Source organism: Ambystoma mexicanum, chromosome 3p (assembly GCF_040938575.1).
Source record: "Ambystoma mexicanum isolate Mex_15411 chromosome 3p, UKY_AmexF1_1, whole genome shotgun sequence".
In the NCBI taxonomy this organism is placed as follows: domain Eukaryota; kingdom Metazoa; phylum Chordata; class Amphibia; order Caudata; family Ambystomatidae; genus Ambystoma; species Ambystoma mexicanum.
Window position 1 is genome coordinate 343,903,627 of NC_090925.1, and position 12,373 is coordinate 343,915,999.

Consider the following 12,373-nt stretch of genomic DNA (forward strand, 5'->3'; position numbering starts at 1 on the left):
TGATCACTGGTGTCTGTCTTTACTGTTGCCACCACGAGTTACTTACACCCACCTGTGACAAGACATACGTCCAAATGGGCTGGTTTTATAAATAACACCTACACTTTTCGTGGTACGATTAATGGATTAAATTCAGTCTCCTTTGGGAACTAAAAGAGGAAACATTGCATGGATTGCGTCATTGAACCAGGTTTCTGTAATAAAAATGTTTGCCAATGTATGTTCCTCTATAAAATCGTATATTTCACCAGATGCTGTGCCTTTTCTCTATCTCTAATTTGCGTATTCTATTTAGTGTACAAAGCAAGACTTGGCCTGGTTTTACTTTCAAGTCTAATAGTATAGTGCTGTTATATGTATTGTTGGCCACCGATTAAATTAGGCCCAGCGGCGCTAAACGGCCACTCCTTGTGGCGCTGCCCGATGACGGGCACGCACGCGGCGGCGTGACGTTGCACGCCGCCGCGTGCAGCATAAATAAACGGGGCGTTTCCCAGCCGCGCAGAGCGACCGGGAAGCCCGAACAGCAAGGACCTGTGTGAGGTGTCGTCCTTGTTAGTTGGGGGCTATGGGACCGCATGGGGGCATGGACGAACCCTCAACAGTGGTGACAAGTGGGGGAAACGATGCCCGGACCCGGCGGTGAATATTAATACAATTTTTTCACCGAAACGAGGTGGATGCAACACTTTGTTTCTTTGCCGCGGGTAGTGCGTTACCCACGCAGCTGGCGGCCATTTTGGAACACAAGCTGTGGGACTGCACGAGGCTCCGGTTTCGGCTCGGAAGCGGCCCCAAGCTTAATTTTTGGAACCCCTGACAGCAGGAAGGCATACCTGCAGGAATATGTGCCTATCTTCAATTTTGGCTTTTCTTTGGGTTTACTACGTCGAGTGGAAGCAAGGAAGAAGGCTTTGGGCCTAGGATCTATATAACCCACACACTTTTTCCTCTTCTAATTTTTGGAACATTTGAAGGCTGAACAGTTCATCCTCATCTCTTTCATCATCAGGCTGATGGACACACTCTGTTTCATCCTCTTCATCATCAAGGTGGTGCATCTTCATCAACAGGTGGGTGGCCACGCTGATTTCACCCTCTTCATCATCACAAGGTGCTGCAGTGACTGTGGAGTTTGAGTTGCGGCCCCGGTGTTCCATGCTGGGGTGCCTGTGCGTTCAGACTCATGAGTGACACTGAGCACCATGGTGGCGCAGCAGCAGTTCAGCAGCCTCCTCCACCCCCACCACGTGCGCCACCTCAGGGGCAGCTTGTGCAGCAACCTCCACTTATTCAGGCGGCTCCTCAAGGTCTTCCACCTTTGGTACAGCCAGCGGCGGGGCCCGTTGCTCCACAGAACCCTCCGGTCATGGCCCAGGTGCGCACCCAGGCAGCTCTGCAGCCCATCCCCGAGTTTGATGTGTCGGGCCCGCCATCTAGCCTAGGGCCCAGATGGAGAAGGTGGGTGGACCGTCTGGACATGTACTTTCGAGCGGCCCAGGTGGTGGATGATGACACCAGGCTGGCAACCATGCTGTATTCGGCAGGACCGTCCGTGCAAGAGATTTTTGAATCGCTGCCGCCTGGGGATGGATCATATGGTCAGGCGAAGGCTGCCCTGCAGGCTTACTTCTTGCCTCTTGCCAACGCGGACTATGAGCGTTTTGTGATGCTATCGGCCAAGCAGAAGGACGATGAATCTCTGGACTCCTTCTATGGCCGTCTGAGGCGTCTCTCCTTAGCCTGCGCCTGGGGGGATGCAGAGGACATGATTAGGACAATGCTCATCCAGGCGTGCTCATCAGGCAAACCTCAGGCGCCATGTGCTACGAGAACCAGGCATTACGCTGCAGCGCATCCTTGAATTGGGGAGGTGCCATGAGGTGTCAGAGGCAAGAGCAACCAAGATGGAGGCAGGGTCGCGCCCCATCAAGACTGAGGAGGTATGTGCGATGTGGCGCGGCGGCAGGGGTGTCAGAAGGCCTGGAGGTGCTCCCCGAGAGAGGGCCAGAAGGGCAGGGGAAATTTGCATAAAGTGTGGATACGACCTGCCCCACCCAGCAGAGTGCCCGGCGGCAGGAAAGACATGTGGGCGGTGTGGCTTGCCAGACCATTTTTCCAGGGTATGCAAGGCGGCAACGCCCGTGCTGGTACCGAGAGGCCCAGGCCGGGCAAGTTTCACCCGGCAGGGTCGGCCGCCCAACGTCGCTCAGGTGGATCAGAGCGAGGAGGACGCCCAGGTGGAGGAAGTGGAGGAGGACGAGGAAGAAAATGTGTTTTTTGTCTCGAGTGTGGGGGTCCTGAAGAGTAAGAACAGGAGACAGCCCAGGTGTGTAATCGAGGTGAATCAATCTCCCATTCCGGTCCTCGTGGACACTGGGGCATCAGTCAATGTAATGGCACGGGGACATTATGATGTTATGGACCAACCCCCCAAGTTGGCTGCACCAAAGGCCCGCATCTTTGCTTTTGGTGGTCGTCACCCTATTCCCCTGGACGGTGCGTTTGTGGCCAAGGTGGAGCATGATGGCTCGCAAATTAAAGCACGGTTCTATGTGACACCTGTGAGCACCAACATGTTGCTGAGCTGTGCTGCAGCGGAGGCCCTTGGTATTTTCACTTTTGTGTATTCTGTCTACTTGAAGGACATAAATGACCGGTTAGAGAAATATGCAGCACTGTTCAAGGGAATCGGACAGATGGTGGGGGAACCTGTGAGACTGCACATTGACGACTCGGTGCAGCCCATTGCCCTGAAGCATCGGCGGGTGCCGTTTCACCTTCGAGAACAGGTGGATAAAGAGCTGGATAGCCTGGTGGATCTGGACATAATAGAGAAGGTGGAGGGCCCCACCCCCTGGGTGTCCCCCATAGTAGTGGCACGAAAACCCAAGCAGCCCGACGCTGTCAGGATCTGCGTTGGCATGAGGCTCCCAAACAAGGCCATCAGGAGAGAAAGATACCTCACCCCGACGATAGACGATATCATTGCAGAGGTACAAGGTGCTCGTTTCTTCTCGAAACTGGACCTCAGGGCGGGGTATCACCAGGTTGTCCTCCACCCCAAGTCGAGATATATCACCACCTTCACCACACATCGGGGGCTCTACCGTTACAAGAGGCTTAGTTTTGGTGTCTCCTCTGCGGCCGAGGTATTCCAGAACATAATCCGGGGTGCCCTAGCGGACTTGGAGGGTGTTCTGAATATTAGCGACGACATCTTGGTGTTCGCGAGAACGGAGGTCGATCATCTACGGCGTCTGGCAAAGACCTTTGAGAGACTGCAGTCCTTGGGCCTCACCCTGCACAAGGAGAAGTGTGAATTCCTCCGACCATCCATAGAGTTCTTTAGTTTTGTGTTCAAGGAGGGGGGGGGGTGTCTCCTGATCCCAAGAAGGTGCAGGACATAAAGAAGGCGCAGCCTCCGGAGTCTGTGTCTGAGGTACGGAGCTTTCTGGGCATGGTTACGTACTGTGGACGGTTTATCAAGAATCTTGCCTCCAGGTCGGAACCGCTCAGGGCACTAACGAGAAAGGACACGATCTGGAACTGGGGTCCACTGGAACAGGCCGCGTTTGACGATATCAAGGGCGCCCTGGCAGCCGAGGACACCATGTCCTTCTTCGATCCCATGTTACCATCGGAGATCATTGTTGACGCCAGCCCGTTCGGACTGGGCGCCGTCCTGACCTAGGTAGACCCGGATGGGGGTGTCCGCCCGGTGGCCTACACCAGCAAGGCCCTGTCAGAGGCGGAACAACGATACTCGCAAATTGAGCGGGAGGCACTGGCGGTGCTCTGGGGATGCCGGCATTTCCGACTCTATGTCCTGGGACGCCCGGTGACGGTCGTGACGGACCACAAACCGTTGCTGCCCATCCTGGCGGGGTCATCTTCCAAGCCACCCGCGCGGATTGAAAGATGAATGCTCGCCTTGCTGGAGTATGGGGTCACTCTAATTTATCGGCCTGGGGCGAACAACGCGGCCGATTACCTCTCCAGACACTCGGGGGCACCCGGCAGAGGAGACCCGGACACGTGCACTGAGGAGGCCGAAGAACATGTCCGGGTGGTAGTGGAGGCGGTGACACCGAATGCCATGCCTCTCCAAGAGCTGGAGGTGGCAGCAGCCGAGGATGAGTGCTTTAACATCCTGAAGCAGTCCATGCAGCACGGCTCTTGGAAGTCGGTGCTGGAGGCCCTGGCAGGGCGCACGCAGGAGGCCAGGACTGTGCTGGAGCAGCTATGGAAAGTCCGGGAAGAGCTATCATTTTCTACGTCCGGACTCCTGCTCAGGGGTGACCGGATTGTGGTGCCCCAGTCGAAGGTGGGCGACGTGATCGTGCTGGCCCATCGTGGTCACCAGGGTGCCGCCAAGACCAAGGCCCGCCTAAGGCTGAAGGTGTGGTTTCCGGAACTAGAGCGCAAGGTGGATGATTTCGTGGCAGCCTGTGTGTGGTGCCAGGCGGCTTCTCCACTACAGCGAGAGCCGGAGATAGAGATAGAGGTGATGCCTCGCGGGACGCGACCATGGGAGGTCGTCCATGTGGACTTTGGCTCCACCACAATGGGCACCCACTTCTTGGTCATAGTTGACGAGTATTCCAGATATCCAGAGGTGGAGTTTGTGGATTCAGTAGCGTTCGAGCACGTTGTGCTGGCCGTGGAGAAAATATTTGCGGCCCATGGATTCCCTCAGACGCTGTGCTCGGACAATGGCTCACCATTCCAGAGCGAACGCTTTTCGGAGCTGTTGGAGAGCTATGGGGTGGTGCACAGGAAAATCACTCCCCTGTGGCCAAGGGCCAATGGTGAAGCTGAACGGCTCATGAGGACCCTCAACAAGACCTTTAGAATTGCCCAGGGGCATGGACAGCCATTGCAGAGAGCGTTGTACCAATTTCTGAGGGTCTATCGCACCACGCCCCACGCATCCACTGGAGTGGCCCCGGCGGAGGCCCGGTTCAGGCGTTGCCCGCGTGGGCTGCTACCCGAAGTGGGGGAGAATGAACCGGGCGTGATCGATGATCGGCAGGTCGAGGCGGACCGAAAAGCACGGATCGAGCAGGAGAATGCCCAGAGAGGGCTTCGCCCACAACGACTGGAACCAGGGGACGAGGTCCTTATTCGCAACAGACATCCACATGGAAGGCTCTCTCTGCCCTATGAGCCAGAACCATTGGACGTTGTCGCGGTAAAAGGGTCCATGATAACTGCATCGGACGGCCGGTCTGCGGTCACTCGAAATGTCAGCTGCTTCAAGAAGCTACGGGATCGAAGAACTGACCCGCCTCCTGAGCCCGATCCCGGTGAGCTCCCAGAGGACACTGATGAAACACCGGGCCTGCCTGAGTCTCCAGCCAGACCAACACCTGTGGACAGATCACCCGTGCCGGAGGTGAGAAGGAGGTACCCCCAGAGGGCTGGGCGAGGAAAACCTGTTTGCCTCACCGATTACGTACTTGGACATTTGGCTGAATACTGTAGTGGTAATCACTGTTGAAGTAAAGGGCCCCGGGTGGCTGGTAATAAAGGGGTGTTTCCGACACCGGTGAATGTTAAAATGTTATTGTTATGGTGTATCGTGTGCAGTGCATAATTGTAGTGTGTGTTTGTTTGTTCTCCTGGAAAAAGGAGGAGTGTGGCGCTGCCCGATGACGGGCACGCACGCGGCGGCGTGACGTTGCACGCCGCCGCGTGCAGCATAAATAAACGGGGCGTTTCCCGGCCACGCAGAGCGACCGGGAAGCCCGAACAGCAAGGACCTGTGTGAGGTGTTGTCCTTGTTAGTTGGGGGCTACGGGACCGCATGGGGGCATGGACGAACCCTCAACACTCCTCTGAAAATCGAAAGACCAACAGCCATAAATCAATGGGCAGCCCCACCCACTGCAAACAGGCCTAAACAGGCTTTGTGTCAGTGTCTTGCGCAGATGCGAGCCAGTTAACGACAAGGGCCCTTCTTGATGGCGACACAGACGTGCGCACTGCAAGGGCTGCTGGACCTTGTAGTGCCAGAGTCTGAAAAGATCCCCCAGTTAAATGATTCAAGACGTGTCCAACTCAATCCACATAAAACAGATAGTTGCAATACAAAGTTTGATTGATAAGAATATATAAGCACTAAAAGATTAAAAGAGGATTACAAAGTGAAACACGTATCGAGTTTCAGTGAAATCGAAGTAACTACTAACAATTAAACATCAATTTTAAATATGGCAGTGCAAGTTCGAAAAATCAGATCACAAATAAATGCAGAACATAATGGTTCCGAGCCCAGCATAAAATGAGGGAGGTCAACTATGGGCCCAGATGAAGCGGTCCAGTTATGGCCTATATATTCATTTCCAAGGCCATTACTTCTAAGGCCTGGTCCTGTCCAAGCCTGTCCCAGCCGTATCCCTGCTGCCTGCCTGCCGCCTGCCTGGAACGCTGCATCGCCACACAAGAGACTTCATCTCAAGGAGGCAATATTATAAAAGTTACTGTCTTGGGTTTCACTGCATTCTTTCTAAATACAATTACCACCCTGCATAGAGTCACTACCGGCCTCACCATTACATCTGACTATTTCCTGATGCTAGCACAAGTACATTGCCCGACTAACCTTGCTACTCATGCCACTTGTTCGCCTATTATGCTGCCACTGTTTACCAGCTGCATTCACTGCTGGCATCATACTAGCCTTTCATAGCACGCTACTAAACTGCCCCTGCCCGACTCTTAGAGCCTGTGTTGTCACTGCCCTGCCATTACTTCACCTATTTACAAGCATCCTATGCATTTGCTGACTGTGTTTCCAGGCCCACTATGCCAAAGTCGAATCTACTTACGGTGATTTATTGCAGAGTGCCCTGTGCACTTACTCACTGGGTCACAGGTATACTCAGCTAAATCGAATCCCCCCAACCTGATTTGTTTCTTAGAGCATTCTTGGCCCCTGCTTACTGTGCTGTATTTCATCTGCTTACTGATATGTTCTAGAGCATTGCTTAAACTTGCTTACTGGGTCCTAGGCCCACATTGCTAACCCTGGCCAACTATGATTGTCTCAGTGCACCTGTGTCCTTGCATATTGTGTTTTAGGCTCACACAGCCAAAATCGAATCCGCCTATTGTATCTTAGCGCATTCTTGTACATCTGCATACTGTATTTTCAAGCCCACTTCGCCAAAGTTGATTCTGCCTATTGTGTCTTACTTACAGTACCTTGTGTACCTGCCCACTGGGTCACAGGCCCACTCAGCCACTGCTAAACCTGGCCTACTGTGTTTTGTCTTAGCGTACTTGTGCCCAGGCATACTGTGTTTTAGGCTCACTTAGCCAAATTCGAATCTGCCTATTGTGACTTAGTGCATTTTGGTACATCTGCACACTGTATTCTCAAGCTTACTTTGCCAAAATCAAATCTGCCTATTGTGACGTGCCTTAGAGCACCCAGTGTACGTGCATACTGTGCTACAGACTATAGCTATATACTGAAAGTGCTCACTGCGACCTACTCTCCACCATTAATATGCCAGGCTACTGCACACTACTGATCCCTTTGCTACTTGTCACATATCAATTGCTCTTCAGCTTAGCAGCCTACTCTAACGCTACCCTCCTAAAAGAATCCACTCCCGCCTACCTCCTCTAGCATGGCACTCAAGCCTTGTAGTCTTACCTTCTCCAATCACCAATCCATAGGAGCCTATATGACGACTCCTTGTACTACGGACATTAGAAATCTCAAATTACGAAGTAGACTTCCCAAAATCTATGAGCCTCTGACCAGATCGCTACCACCCTCCAATAAGAAAACCAATTGTTACCACCTTACGAAACCTGCCAGCGCCAAACTACCCACGTCCCTACCCAATTGGCGTACATTTGATAATCACACCTCTACACTCATGCCCCCCAACAGCCCTACCTCTACCGCAATCAAAGAAGACAATAGCCCACTTAAAGGAGCTCTCCTCAACGCAAGGTCCCTGGTGGCTCATGCCATCGATATAGCCGACCTAATTACAGAAAATAGCCTAGATTTCCTAGCCATAACTGAATCATGGCTACACAAGGCAGCAGGACCCGCACTCAGGTTAGCGATCCCAGCAGGATACACCATTTTCAGACAAGACAGAGATGGCTCCCGAGGCGGTGAAATAGCCATCATATCTAGTTTATCTATGAGATTAGTAGCCCCACTTAACTTGCAATCATGCAAATCCCTCACTGTCAAGCTACCACTAAAGAACTCTCAAACACTTACCATTTACGTAGTTTACAGATCCCCTGGGCCTCTTGGCACCTTTGAAGAGGGCTTGCACAACTTAATTGCCAGTAACCTCAAACTTACCTCCCAAGCACTACTGCTTGGTGATTTTAATTTAGGCCTAAACGATCCTTCTGACAAACAAGCCCTGCAAATAGCAAATTCCCTTAATGCATTAGGGTTATCGCAAAAGGTAGATGCTCCCACCCATATCGAGGGCAGAACTCTGAACTGGGTAGCCGACCATAACTGCATAGCGAACATTACCTCCATTTCTCCCCCATCTTGGACTGACCATTTCCTTGTGTCCCTGACACTCTACACTACTAGACAGAAACTCATAGCGCCCCAAGTCGCGCCACCCTGTCTGACCAGATTAAAAAAGAATATAACAGTGGATAGTGTGATCCCTAATATCCTACCCACCCTAAATTCTCTGCCAGAAAGCTTGGGTCCAAGAATATAACAAGATCATGCTCTCCACCCTGGACAAAGTCGCCCCCCTCAAATTGAGAGCTAGCAAAGCCAAATTACACCTCAACAAGTGGTTCACTCCACAACTAAAGGACCTGCGACTACTAAAAAGAAAAAGTGAAACCGACTGGCGCCTTTGCCCCTCTCTGGAGAACAAAAAGAAGCTAGCATCCACTGCATCTCACTATAAGAAAGAAATTTGCCAGGCAAAAAGAAATTCCTACAATGAACGGATAGCCAACTCCAACTCTAGTATGAGAGAATTATTCACAATCTTAAAAGAGCTAGAGTCCCCTATCTCTCCACCCGATATCTGCATCAAAGATAAGAACTGGTGCTCTGAGATACAACAAGCATTAACCAAAAAAATCAATACTTTCCAAACTAAAATAAAAAACAAGAAAGATTCACTAAATTGATCTCAAGCTACTCAACGACTACCTTATGCCATTATCCATGATCCAAATACCACTTTCAGTTTCACTAAAACCACATCCCTCGAAGTGGAAAAAACTATCCTCTCGCTCAAACCATCCAACTGTAAAGGAGATATTTGCCCAGCGCACATTATAAAAGAGGCTTCGAGAGACCTGTCCCCTTTCATCTCCAAACTGATCAATGCCTCTTTTGCCTCCGGCACTGTACCAGCTAATCTCAAACAATCTTGGGTGCTTCCGCTTCTCAAGAAGCAAACCCTAGACCCTCTTATCGCTACAAACTACAGCCGTATCACAACGGTACCATTTTTACTTAACATTCTAGATAAAATTGCATATCTGCAGATTCAAAAACATCTTGAACAGCACAATCTCCTAGGAGTCCGACAATCGGGATTCCGACCACTTCACGGGACGGAAACTGCACTAATAGATCTGAAGACCCAAATCGATGAGCTGAGAGATCAAGGAAAAACAGCATTACTGCTGTTACTTGATCTCTCAGCCGCATTTGACTTGGTTGATCATAAGGTCCTTTGTAAGCATCTTAAGTCAGCAGCCCATTTCTCCACAGGCGCTGTCAAGTGGATAGAATCATTCTTGAGCGACAGAACAAGTAGAGTAGTCTCACCATTCGCTGCTGCGGATCCCACCCCCACCTTGTGGGGGGTCCCCCAGGGCTCCTGCGCGTCCCCCACTCTCTACAACATATTCACAAAGCCACTGTTCGATGATCTGGACCTTCTGGGTGTCAACTATACGAACTACGCAGATGACACTCAGATTCTCTTCCCACTTTCTGGGGATAACGATAAGGACCTGGCGCTGGTGAATAGAATCTATCTCATCATTCAGGCATGGATGGCCACTCACGGCCTATGCCTGAATGATGACAAGACAGAGTTGATAATCCTCGGCTCCCCTTTCAACATTTCCAAACTAAGCCATAATTATGCCTCCTTAAACATTGACGGTAATAATATCAGTGTCTCCAAGGAGGTCAAAACACTGGGTTTCTACCTTGACGCAACTATGTCCTTTACTAAACAACTCAACTCCTTGGCCTCTACCAAAGCCTACACATGTAAGCTGAGTAGAGCAGGTAGGCCCTTCCTTGCTAACAATAGCTGCCTTATACTTGCTAGAGCCTTAATCCTATCAAGACTAGAATACTGCAACGCCCTCTACAGCAGTGCTAATAAAACTATTATCCAAAAACTCCAAATACTACAGAATAATGCCATTAGAGCAGCATTGGGCATCAACAAAAGAGGGCATATCTCTGCTATCAGACACCATCACAAATGGCTATCTATTCACAATAAAATACAACTAAAAATCGCCTCCCTGACACATAAAGCTCTTCACAATGTCGCTCTGCGATATTTAACCTACAGAATAACCAGAAGATCCTCTAGCAGACCGTCCAGAACCATCAACACTAATTGCTTGGTAGTACCTAGATTTAAAACTTCTAAGATCTGCGGCAACAGCTTCCCTGTGAAAGCCACTAAACTTTGGAACTCCCTGCCACATCAGCTAAGAGCCGACCTCCCCTACCTCCTTCTTCAGAAAGAATCTTATCACCCACCTCAATCTGACTGAGAACTAGTTCCCTCGGACACGCTAGTACGATCTGTTGCTAGACTGTAAATTCTGTAAATTTTGTTCAATTTTTGCACCGAGCTGTAATTAACTCTGCCACTTGCATTACTTGTTGGCATATTGTATATTGTACTATATCTTTTGTAATGTGACTATTCGCATACTGTCTGTATATTATGTAACATGTAAGCTGTGCATATCCGTGTTGCGCCCTGCTACTCTCCGGTCTGGTGCGCCTTATAAATTCAATAAACAAACAAAACAAACAAACAAACAAACAATATGGCCCTTCTTGGTGGCGTAACAGAAGTGCGCGCTGCAGGGGCTGATAGACGTTCGAGGTCCAAACTGCACCCGAAAAGTTCCCTCAGTTAAATTATTCAAGACTTAGTCACACTTATGCAACCCCATCCACATAAAAACAGATTGTTGCAATAAAAAGTTTCACTGATAAGAATTTAAAAGGACGATTAAAAGATGATTGCTAAGTGATCAATTGCAACCCTTTTTCCTATGCTTTCCTTTGGTAGCACATATGACTCATAGGATAGGAGTGCTTTTTAAGCACCATATTTTGTCTGTGGGGTGATCACGTTACACTTCAGTTGTGAAGTAGGTTGGCGGCAGCTGTAATTTAAGTTTGGCTTCATCGTGGGGTGCAGCCAATTTTATCTGGTTAGAAGACCAATGTAGCAGTACGTAGTCACTGGGGTACTAATGCATTTTTAAATCCTACTCTTGACCACTGTGTTTTGGGAACCAATAAGGAAGGCCTAAAATTGCCACTGTGCACAAAGGAGCTCACTCTGAATCCTGCCTTGCCCCCTTAGTTATCGTTAGGATTAGATTAGAGTAGACTAGCTCCAACCCTAGTCAGCCCAACGCAGAGACAGTACAAGTGAACCTGAGTTTTTGGCATTTTCTAGAGTCAGCTTGTTTGGATGGCTACCAAACTCTTTAGAGGTCTGCCTTGTGTGTGATTGGAGGGCGAGCTTAGAGCAGCCCATAAGTGAATGCGTGTGTCTAGTGGAGACCCTGTGCATTCCTCAACTATGCTGGTTTCTGAATTGAACTTCTGGGGGATTTGCCAAAAAGCTGGGATTTTAAATGTTATGACCAGGTATACTGGCTAAGCCCTGGGTCCTTGGTCTCCTGCTACGGTTTAATCTTTTGGCTGCCGGACACCTGGTGTAGACTGTTCCTCATCGTCTGCCTGGTCTTCTGAAGGTAGGACGGCTCCCACCTCCCAAAGGCACAGTGAGACACCACTACCCATCTCTGCTCAACATCTAGGCTGTCTTGGGTCACCTCCACTGCTGCCTCTGCCGTGGGACCATTTCTGCAGGCTGGTTGCTCAGTTTTGCTCTTTGATCCATTGGGATCCACTTGGTCAGGATCGTATGCCCTCCTGGCAACATTGTAGTTGCTGTTGCTCACAACTGGTTGGTCACATTATTGTGTTGGACCATCTGGGTCATTGCTGGTTCAAAGTGCAACTCCCTTGGTACCGGCTCCTGTAATTCGCCCTGTAAGAAAAGCTCACTGGGTTGTTTCACCATTCTGGAGCCAAATTCTCTGAATCTGGTGTCATCAGTACTTA

The 12,373-nt window shown here is 50.2% G+C and overlaps 1 protein-coding gene across 1 annotated transcript in view; it reads right to left on the reverse strand.

Annotated features, from left to right (window-relative positions):
• Nucleotides 1-12,373, reverse strand: part of RBCK1 (RANBP2-type and C3HC4-type zinc finger containing 1) — a 629,308-nt gene that overhangs the window by 178,912 nt on the left and 438,023 nt on the right. The gene's annotated exons all lie outside the window — the stretch shown is intronic.